Source organism: Salvelinus namaycush, chromosome 35 (genome assembly GCF_016432855.1).
Source record: "Salvelinus namaycush isolate Seneca chromosome 35, SaNama_1.0, whole genome shotgun sequence".
Lineage (NCBI taxonomy): Eukaryota > Metazoa > Chordata > Actinopteri > Salmoniformes > Salmonidae > Salvelinus > Salvelinus namaycush.
The window spans coordinates 26,617,682-26,629,470 of NC_052341.1; the positions used below are offsets into that span (position 1 = coordinate 26,617,682).

General features: G+C 42.5%; 1 non-coding gene across 1 annotated transcript; it reads right to left on the reverse strand.

The window, feature by feature from the left end:
• Positions 1 to 8,576: 8,576 nt before the first annotated feature.
• On the reverse strand, positions 8,577 to 8,671 carry trnai-uau. The gene is made up of 2 exons: positions 8,634 to 8,671; positions 8,577 to 8,612 (listed from the first exon to the last, which is right to left on the reverse strand). It is a non-coding gene; the product is annotated as a tRNA-Ile (tRNA).
• Between the last annotated feature and the right edge of the window lie 3,118 nt (positions 8,672 to 11,789).

The window sequence follows — 11,789 nt, forward strand, 5'->3', positions numbered from 1 at the left end:
CGAGGGTGCTAACATTGATTGGTTGAAATTGCTTTCAATCAGCTCTGCCCCCGTTAAAATCTGCCGTTTCATTGGTTGACGTGTAACCGTCTGACGTTTATCAAAGGTGCGCTCGTTTTCCCCGATGGCATGTCCCGACATCAGCAGATGAGCTCAGGGATTGAAAGTCAGTTACAACAACAAAAAAAAGAGTTTTTAGTTTTAGACAATGATGTGATGTTCCCATACTTCAAGAGATTTACAACTTGATGATTCAAAACACCTAAGACACACACACACACACATAGGAGAGGGAGTGACAGTAAAGAAATATAGAACATTTCATTTATCTTGGAAAGTCAGTTTAGAAACAAGATCTTATTTACAATGACAGCCAACACCAGCCAAACCCAGACGGCGCTGGGCCAATTGTTTACTGCTCTATGGGACTCCCAATCACAGCCAGTCATGATACAGCTGATACAGCTCATGATACATGATCTCCCAAATACAGTCAGCTGATGTTCTTAATGAGCTGCAAAATCTGGACCCTTACAAATCAGCCGGGCTAGATAATCTGGACCCTTTCTTTCTAAAACTATCTGCTGAAATTGTTGCCACCCCTATTACTAGCCTCTTCAACCTCTCTTTCGTGTCGTCTGAGATCCCCAAAGATTGGAAAGCAGCTGCGGTTATCCCCCTCTTCAAAGGGGGGGACACCCTTGACCCTAACTGCTACAGACCTATATCTATCCTACCCTGCCTTTCTAAGGTCTTCGAAAGCCAAGTCAACAAACAGATTACCGACCATTTCGAATCACACCACACCTTCTCCGCTATGCAATCTGGTTTCAGAGCTGGTCATGGGTGCACCTCAGCCACGCTCAAGGTCATAAACGATATCGTAACCGCCATCGATAGGAAACAATACTGTGCAGCCGTATTCATTGACCTGGCCAAGGCTTTTGACTCTGTCAATCACCACATCCTCATTGGCAGACTCGACAGCCTTGGTTTCTCTAATGATTGCCTCGCCTGGTTCACCAACTACTTCTCTGATAGAGTTCAGTGTGTCAAATCGGAGGGTCTGTTGTCCGGGCCTCTGGCAGTCTCTATGGGGGTGCCACAGGGTTCAATTCTTGGACCGACTCTCTTCTCTGTTTACATCAATGATGTCGCTCTTGCTGCTGGTGATTCTCTGATCCACCTCTACGCAGACGACACTATTCTGTATACTTCTGGCCCTTCTTTTGACACTGTGTTAACAACCCTCCAGGCGAGCTTCAATGCCATACAACTCTCCTTCCGTGGCCTCCAACTGCTCTTAAATACAAGTAAAACCAAATGCATGCTCTTCAACCGATCGCTGCCTGCTCCTGCCCGCCTGTCCAACATCACTACTTTGGACGGCTCTGACTTAGAATATGTGGACAACTACAAATACCTAGGTGTCTGGTTAGACTGTAAACTCTCCTTCCAGACCCACATCAAACATCTCCAATCCAAAGTCAAATCTAGAATTGGCTTCCTATTCCGCAACAAAGCATCCTTTACTCATGCTGCCAAACATACCCTTGTAAAACTGACCATCCTACCAATCCTCGACTTCGGTGATGTCATTTACAAAATAGCCTCCAAAACCCTACTCAATAAATTGGATGCAGTCTATCACAGTGCCATCCGTTTTGTCACCAAAGCCCCATATACTACCCACCACTGCGACCTGTACACTCTCGTTGGCTGGCCCTCGCTTCATACTCGTCGCCAAACCCATTGGTTCCAGGTCATCTACAAGACCCTGCTAGGTAAAGTCCCCCCTTATCTCAGCTCGCTGGTCACCATAGCAGCACCTACCCGTAGCACGCGCTCCAGCAGGTATATCTCTCTAGTCACCCCCAAAACCAATTCTTCCTTTGGACGCCTCTCCTTCCAGTTCTCTGCTGCCAATGACTGGAACGAACTACAAAAATCTCTGAAACTGGAAACACCTATCTCCCTCACTAGCTTTAAGCACCAGCTGTCAGAGCAGCTCATAGATTACTGCACCTGTACATAACCCATCTACAATTTAGCCCAAACAACTACCTCTTTACCTACTGTATTTATTAATTAATTTATTTTGCTCCTTTGCACCCCATTATTTCTGTCTCTACTTTGCACTTTCTTCCAATGCAAACCAACCATTCCAGTGTTTTTTTTAGTTTTTATTTTACTTGCTGTGTTGTACTCACTTCGCCTCCATGGCCTTTTTATATTTTTATTTATTTATACATATATCTGTTTGCCTTCACCTCCCTTATCTCACCTCACTTGCTCACATTGTATATAGACTTATTTTTTTATTTTTTTCACTGTATTATTGACTATATGTTTGTTTTTACTCCATGTGTAACTATGTGTTGTTGTATGTGTCGAACTGCTTTGCTTTATCTTGGCCAGGTCGCAATTGTAAATGAGAACGTGTTCTCAATTTGCCTACCTGGTTAAATAAAGGTTAAATAAATAAAATAAATAAAAAACAGCCTGGATTTGAACCAGGGTGTCTGTGGTGATGTCTCTAACACCAGAATGCAGTGCCTTAGACCACTGCACCACTCAGGAGCCCCAAAGAAAGAGAAAGGAGAGGGAGAGGGAGAGAGCAGAGTTATAGGGGAGTAGGATGAGGGAGGTCGACAATAGATAGTGCAGACAGACAGTCTGGGGTCTTTAGTGTGAATATCAGCAATTACTCCTCCCTGTAAGACCAGTGGAGCTTGTTTTCATGTAGTGTTTCTTTGTGTTTTTCAGCAGTATTAATCTCAGTCTTATTAATGGACAACTCATCAGATATCACAGCAGCTTTCCCAGAGGCCAGCAAGTGTTATGACACACAGCCACAGGCCTGAGTGAGTGAGTGAGTGAGTGAGTGAGTGAGTGAGTGAGTGAGTGAGTGAGTGAGTGAGTGAGTGAGTGAGTGAGTGAGTGAGTGAGTGAGTGAGTGAGTGAGTGAGTGAGTGAGTGAGTGAGTGAGTGAGTGAGTGAGTGAGTGAGTGAGTGAGTGAGTGAGTGAGTGAGTGAGTGAGTGAGTGAGTGAGTGAGTAGAGTGGGTATTTTCATTTGCTAAAATGCAGGATTAGCGTGGGTGGAATTGTATCATTTTTCTCTGATCTCAGGATGTTCAATCTCAGTTTACCCCCCTGAACAAACACAAACACACGCAGGCTCTGGTCAGCTTGGAGGTTAGGGGTGTGTGTGTGTGTGTGTGTGTGTGTGTGTGTGTGTGTGTGTGTGTGTGTGTGTGTGTGTGTGTGTGTGTGTGTGTGTGTGTGTGTGTGTGTGTGTGTGTGTGTGTGTGTGTGTGTGTGTGTGAAAGAAACCGGGGGCAGGGGGTCAGGGGCTGTGTTGCTCTGGCCCCTTCAGGGGATTTAGAGTCTTATAGCAGAGGATCAGAATCCTAAATTAAAAACTGTCCTGTCTAATCTGCAGGGAGAAAATAGTGTGACACACACACACACTGAAATCTAAGCACTGATCAACTGTGATCAGTGATTGTGTCCTTGGCCGGATGAAAGAAAGAGGAAGAGAGGGAGGGAGGGAAGAATGAAGGATAGGTAAGGGACACAGATTTACACTCTCATTTTCAGTCCAGAAATCAGATATCTATGTCACATCATTACTACAATATTATTCTTGTTCATTCCCAGTTAACACATTTTACAGAGTTTATACACACACACACGTGCGTACACATACACACACACACACACTCTTACACACATATTTGATTGCACAATGAAACATTGGTAATAGAAATGTCACAAATATGTAAAAGGTCTAACAGTTGCTTGGTGGCTAGCCCCTTCAAACAATGTTCTGTAAGCTTTACATTGCAACCTGCCCCCACCTGGCTCCAATATTTTTTGGGTGGCCCTGGACTCAGCCATGGAAACACAAAAGTCTGAGTCTTTAATTCATTCATTTAAATGTATTCAAAGAAATTACTGGTCAGTTTTAATTTCATCAATTGAATTTCAATTAACTTCCTGAATGAAAAAATAATCAGTCGGGGTTGGGTTGTGCCGTGGCGAAGATCTTTGTGGGCTATACTCGGCCTTGTCTCAGGATGGTAAGTTGGTGGTTGAAGTTATCCCTCTAGTGGTGTGGGGGCTGTGCTTTGGCAAAGTGGGTGGGGTTATATCCTGCCTGTTTGGCCCTTTCCGGGGGTATCGTCGGGTGGGGCCACAGTGTCTCCCGACCCCTCCTGTCTCAGCCTTCAGTATTTATGCTGCAGTAGTTTATGTGTCGGGGGTCTAGGGTCGGTCTGTTATATCTGGAGTATTTGTCCTGTCTTATCCGGTGTCCTGTGTGAATTTAAGTATGCTCTCTCTAATTCGGCACAGCCAGAAGAGGACTGGCCACCCCTCATAGCCTGGTTCCTCTCTAGATTTCTTCCTAGGTTCTGGCCTTTCTAGGGAGTTTTTCCTAGCCACCGTGCTTCTACACCTGTAATGCTTGCTGTTTGGGGTTTTATGCTGGGTTTCTGTACAGCACTTTGAGATATCAGCTAATGTAAGAAGGGCTTTATGAATACATTTGATTTGATTTTATCAGTGGCCGAAAGTCCCATTAGGTGGCGCACAATTGGCCCAGCGTCGTCCGGATTAGGGGATGGTTTGGCTAGGGGGCTTTACTTAGGGGAGGGTTTGGCCAGAGGGCTTTACTTGGCTCATTGCGCTCAAGCGACTCCTTGTGGCGGGCCAGGCGCCTGCAAGCTGACTCCGGTTGTCAGTTGAACAGTGTTAACTCCGACATATTGGTGCAGCTGGCTTCCGGATTAAGCGAGCGGGTGTTAAGAAGCCGCACGGCTTGGCAGGTAATGTTTCGGAGGACGCATGACTCAACCTTTGCCTCTCCCTAGCCCGTTGGGGAGTTGCAGCGATGAGACAAGCTCGTAATTGGATCGCAGTTGGATATTTTTTTTGTTTTAACCATTTAATTAGGCAAGTCAGTTAAGAACAAATTCTTATCTACAATGACAGCCTACACCGGCCAAACCCGGACGATGCTGGGCTAATTGTGCGCCGCCCTATGGGACTCCCAATCACGGCCGGATCCGAACCAGTGTGCCTGGAGTGATGCCTTAAGCACTGAGATGCAGTGCCTTAGACCGCTGTGCCATTCTGGACCACCATATCATGAAATTGGGGAGAAAAAGGGGGTTAAATTACAACAACAAAGAATATATATATATATATACAGTACCAGTCCAAAGTTTGGACACACTTACTCATTCAAGGGTTTTTCTTTATTTTTACTATTTTCTACATTGTAGAATAACATCAAAACTATGAAATAACACATATGGACTCATGTAGTAACAAATAAAGTGTTAAACAAATCAAAATATATTTTATATTTGAGATTCTTCAAAGTAGCCACCCTTTGCCTTGATGACAGCTTTGCACACTCTTGGCATTCTCTCAACCAGTTTCACCTGGGATGCTTTTCCAACAGTCTTGAAGGAGTTCCCACATATGCTGAACACTTGTTGGCTGCTTTTCCTTCACTCTGTGGTCCAACTCATCCCAAGCCATCTCAATTTGGTTTAGGTCGGGTGATTATGGAGGCCAGGTCATCAGATGCAGCACTCCATCACTCTCCTTCTTGGTCAAATAGCCCTTACACAGCCTGAAGGTGTGTTTTGGGTCATTGTCCTGTTGAAAAACAAATGATAGTCCCAGCAAGCGCAAACCAGATGAGATGGCATATCGTTGAAGAATGCTGTGGTAGTCATGCTGGTTAAGTGGCCTTGAATTCTTAATAAATCACAGACAGTGTCACTAGCAAAGCACCCCCACACCACCCCACCTCCTCTTCCATGCTTCACGGTGGGAACCACACGTGGCAATCATCCATTCACCTACTCTGCATCTCACCTAGACACGGCCATTGGAACCAAAAATATCATATTTCGACTCATCAGACCAAAGGACTGATTTCCACCAGTCTAATGTCCATTGCTCGTGTTTCTTGGCCCAAGCAAGGCTCTTCTTAATATTGGTGTCCTTTAGTAGTGGTTTCTTTGCAGTAATTCAATGAAGGCCTGGTTCACGCAGTCTAATCTGAAAAGTTGATGTTGAGATGTGTCTGTTACTTGAACTCTTTAAAGCATTTATTTTGCCTGCAATCTGAGGTGCAGTTAACTCTAATGAATTTATCCTCTGCAGCAGAGGTAACTCTGCATCTTCCTTTCCTGTGGCGGTCCTCATTAGAGCCAGATTCATCATAGAGCTTGATGGTTTTTGCAACTGCACTTGAAGAAACTTTAGAAGTTCTTGAAATATTCCACCTTGACTGACCTTCATGTGTTAAAGTAATGATGGACTGTCGTTTATCTTTGCTTATTTGAGCTGTTCTTGCCATAATATGGACTTGGTCTTTTACCACATAGGCCTATCTTCGGTACACCACCCCTCACAACACAACTGATGGATCAAACGCATTAAGAAGGAAAGAAATTCCACAAATTAACTTTTATTAACAAGGCACACCTGTTAATTGAAATGCATTCCAGGTGATTACCTCATGAAGCTGGTTGAGAGAATGCCAAGAGTGTGCAAAACTGTCATCAAGGCAAAGGGTGGTTACTTTGAAGAATCTAAAATCTAAAGTATATTTTGATTTGTTTAACACTTTTTTGGTTACTACATGATTCCATATGTGTTATTTCATAGTGTTGATGTCTTCACTATTATTCTACAATGTAGAAAATAGTCAAAATAAAGAAAAACCCTTGAATGAGTAGGCTCGTCCATAAATGTATATAGTCTTAATTCATTCCTACTTAGATTTGTGTGTATTGGGTATATGTTGTGTAATTTGTTAGATATTACTTGTTAGATATTACTGCACTGTTGGAGCTAGAAGCACAAACATTTCGCTACACCCGCAATAATATCTGCTAATCACGTGTATGTGACCAATAAAATGTGATTTGATTTAAAATAAGATGTGTAGGCTACTATACTGTGGCAATGGGACAAAGAACAAAGATTTGGGAAGACTGGGTTGGGGCTGGTTGTGATATATGCTTCCCTCTGGTGTAGAAGTACAGATCACACGCAGTTTGCATTGTTATGATTATGAAACAGTCGTTTCATACAGTACTTTCATTACGACAAATGCACAATGGAAAAAGTCACTAACATCTGCAACAGCAAAACAATGTTTCCTTTTAACCTTTTAAGTAAACCTTTTAACATATTTCCAACGGGTAGCGAGACCCTCTGCTAGTTTACCAATAGGGTGTACTCTTGAGCAGCTATTAAAGCACTACTTGAACACGTACAACGCAAAATTTCGGGCATCTTTCTAGAGCTCCAATTTTCCGACCTGAAGATCACTGACGTAATGATTTGACCTCGTTTTTGCCGGAGTTCCCAGCTGTCTTGTGGTGCGTTCAAGACAACTGGGAACTCGGAAAAATACGAGGTCAAATCATGACGTCAGTTATCCTCAAGTCGTGAAGTCGGAGCTCTAGAGGCCCGAGTTCTCGAGTTAGAATTCCGACTTGGATGACCGTTCAAAACTATTTTTCACCGTCGCAGCTCGTTCACAGTTGTCTTGAGTGCACTGAAGTCGGAAGTCAGAGATTTTCGAGTTCCAAGTTGTTTTGAACTCGGCATTGAAAACATCACGTATTATGCCTCGTTCAAAACAACTGGGGAAAAAATAGTCCTGACTGGGGAAAATATTTTTGAACCCTCACCCAACTCGGAATTTCAAGTCGGAAACAACATCTTTCTCAGATCCGACTTTCCGACCTCAAGATCACTGACATCATGATTTGACTTATTTTTTTCCCGAGTTTCCAGTTGTCTTGAAAGCGCCAATAAACCCTGAATTGCTGATGCTATGTATTGATGTATTGGCCAATGAGTGACTTTGAAGCCACTTGGTCGGCCATATTAGCACTTCTCAGGCTCTCCAACCCGGTTCCTGGAGAGTTACCAACAGATTTTAATTCCAAAACGTATCTAGCGCAACTGATTCTAATAATTAGCTGGTTGATAAAATGAACAAGGTTAGTTACAGCTGAGGTTGGAGCGAAAACATATAGGAGGGTGTTTAGCTGTCTGGGAACAGGATTAGACAGCCCTGCTCAGAAGAAGCAGTCTCCATAGGAATGAATGGAAATCTACAGTATTGCGCAATAAATATAAGTGAAATATGCAATTAAATTGCGCAATTAAATGTTTCAAGGAAAGAATTACATGTATTTAGTTATCATTTTGTTGTAGTGGCCACAGTAACATTAAAACAATTATAATTGAAGGAAATTTGTTTTATATATTTTTTATGTTTAGCTCACATAATATTATTTTAAATGTAAGCATTAAAGTGTCTGTAATATCATAAACGTGGCAAAAATGAATGTATACATTAATAAATGCATTTCTATAGTTCCCAAAATATTTTTCTCAATGGTGGGGGAGTTCCAAGATGGAGGCTCGGTGACTTCATAACAGCACCCTTGTCATTGATCCTGTGTATATATAAATCATTGGTTGTACTTTTCTTCTCCGCAGTTCGGTAAGTGGGATCAGTTAAAAATTCTCTGCTCCAGGTGAGGCTCGAACTCACAACCTCGGCATAGCTCAACTGAAATACTGCTGTATAAGTACCGCGCGCTAACCGATTGCGCCACTGGAGCTCCGATATTCATGACTAGGAATTCCGTTTAAGAATGTCATGTTTGTTTATTAGGTAGACGACTTTTCTGTTCTTTTTTCATTTTCTACATCCAACCGAGTAGCTTGCAGCTAATTATGTGGCTGACAATAACCGACAATAACCGACTGCGACGTTATGCAGTGAAATCACTGGAATGGAGGAACAAGGGAGGAGAAGAAAAAAGAGGAGGATACAGGAGAATGCTGGGTCAGATAAGATACGAGGCTAATGGGAAATAAAAGTTACAAACATGAACAATTAGCTAATAATATTCTAAATGTTCTTCCTAAATATCTCAGTGTCTGTGGAATAACAGGGACCAACTTGACACCTGAGGCGCAGACTTGGATCAGGCCTCATTGCTCCCATCCTTGGTCCTTTTTTATTTATTTATTTTTATTTCACCTTTATTTAACCAGGTAGGCTAGTTGAGAACAAGTTCTCATTTACAACTGCGACCTGGCCAAGATAAAGCATAGCAGTGTGAACAGACAACAACACAGAGTTACACATGGAGTAAACAATAAACAAGTCAATAACACAGTAGGAAAAAAACAAAATGAGTCTATATACATTGTGTGCAAAAGGCATGAGGTAGGCAATAAATAGGCCATAGGAGCGAATAATTACAATTTAGCAGATTAACACTGGAGTGATAAATTGTCAGATGATCATGTGCAAGTAGAGATACAGGTGTGCAAAAGAGCAGAAAAGTAAATAAATAAAAACAGTATGGGGATGAGGTAGGTAAATTGGGTGGGCTATTTACAGATGGACTATGTACAGCTGCAGCGATCGGTTAGCTGCTCAGATAGCAGATGTTTAAAGTTGGTGAGGGAAATAAAAGTCTCCAACTTCAGCGATTTTTGCAATTCTTTCCAGTCACAGGCAGCAGAGAACTGGAAGGAAAGGCGGCCAAATGAGTTGTTGGCTTTTGGGATGATCAGTGAGATATACCTGCTGGAGCGCGTGCTACGGGTGGGTGTTGTTATCGTGACCAGTGAACTGAGATAAGGCGGAGCTTTACCTAGCATGGACTTATAGATGACCTGGAGCCAGTGGGTCTGGCGACGAATATGTAGTGAGGGCCAGCCGACTAGAGCATACAGGTCGCAGTGGTGGGTGGTATATGGGGCTTTGGTAACAAAACAGATGGCACTGTGATAGACTGCATCCAGTTTGCTGAGTAGAGTGTTGGAGGCTATTTTGTAGATGACATCGCCGAAGTCGAGGATCGGTAGGATAGTCAGTTTTACTAGGGTGAGTTTGGCGGCGTGAGTGAAGGAGGCTTTGTTGCGAAATAGAAAGCCGATTCTTGATCCTTCCTCCCTGAGACCAACCATCACCACAAGGCTAACACACACTAAACAGACTGTAGAGACAGAGTGAATTCTGTGTATTGTATTAGGCTATTGTTTATTTGCAAGTATCCTGGGGCAAAGATTATTCTCATAGCTAACCATATTTCCCTTATTCATCTGTGGTTGTGAGGTTCTTATTGCAATTCCTCTGTGAGAAATAGATATTGTATTGTAGGCCAACTCTGTGTCCCATTGTGTAGTCTATAGCTTTCACTGGCCGTCACAATGGAGTTAGTTTATGTGTGACTAAGAGACTGGAACAGTCTGTCATTAATTCTGTGTTTTTGAAGGCTGGGAGGCAAAATATGAGAAGTCACACTATGAAACAATAGGAGGGGAGGGAGAAAGGAAGGCGGTGTATTTGTTTGATGTAATAGTCTCACCAAAGCAACCCAAGCATAGCCATAACTCACAGAAATATTTGTTTTATATCATCCTCTTCACATATAGACACAAACACTCTCCCCACTCCCCTCCCCCCATTTCTCGCTCTCTCTCTCTCTCTCTATCTCTCTCTCTCTCTCTCTCTCTCTCTCTCTCTCTCTCTCTATATATATATATATATATAGTATATGTTACGTTTCTTATAGTATGTATTAATTTATCATCCATTTTTTATATGTTGCGAATTACAATTTGTACAATATGTAACGAATTTGCAAAATGTTCCAAAATTGGCCAAAACATATGATATGTTACAGATTACAATTTGTTGTGGCTAACGTTAGCTAGGTGGCTAATGCTAACGTTAGGTAGCTCTAGGGGTTAGTGTTAGCTTAAAGGGTTAAGGTTAGCGGAAGGATTAGCTAACATGCGTACAGTAAGTAGTAGCAAAGAAGCTAAAAAGTAGTAAGTAGTTTGCAAAGTTACTAATTTGAGTGGCCCGGATTTACATTTACAATGTTACGTCTAGTCTATGAGACCAGTCAGCTGTGGTGTGCTGTAAACATCAGTGTGATTGGTGTTCTGAGCAGAGTTGTCATTCTTCTCTGGGTATGGTTATTAGTCCGGAGCACTGTGTTTCCATGGGATATTTACAACATCATTCATATATCAAATATCCAAACCAGAGAACCCGTCCCATTCTTCATAAACAAACAGACACATACACACACTGACCCCTGGGAATAGAACAGTTGAATTAATTCAACCGTCAGTCCCTCTGAAGGAAAGGAGACACGGAAAGGAGACGAGGAAACATAAAGGAGGCTAGTAGAGAAAAATCTGTAATGTGTTTTGTTTTTAATCACGTGACATACAGGAACACCAACATAAACATAGTGGAGAAGTAATCAAAGATCAGATGATCAGGAGGTTTGACCTCAGAGGCATGCTGCTGCAGGAGATATGTCCTAGTCACCCTATTCCCTAGTGCACCAGATGGCTCTGGCCAAAAGTAGAATAGGGTGGCAAATCAGATTAGATCTGTCATGACAGTCCCAGGTTCTGTTGAGCAAAGAGGAAGCGTTCTGCCTAGAGCAGGGCTAGGTAGAGCATAGAAATAGAGTGGCTAGACTGTACAGTGTTGCAATGGGTATAGTAATATACAATGACTCTGAGGGAGAGGAGCGTATATCTATGTTGTTGCCTCAGAGGTTCGCAGTGTCATGGAACTGTAGGCTACAGAATGATGCAGCTATCCTTTTAAATGATAACAATCCCTGTAACCATTTAGTTTGTGATCAAACCATCCCTTTAAATCTAGTTGAACTGATTTGGTTAGTTGATATCTGGTTA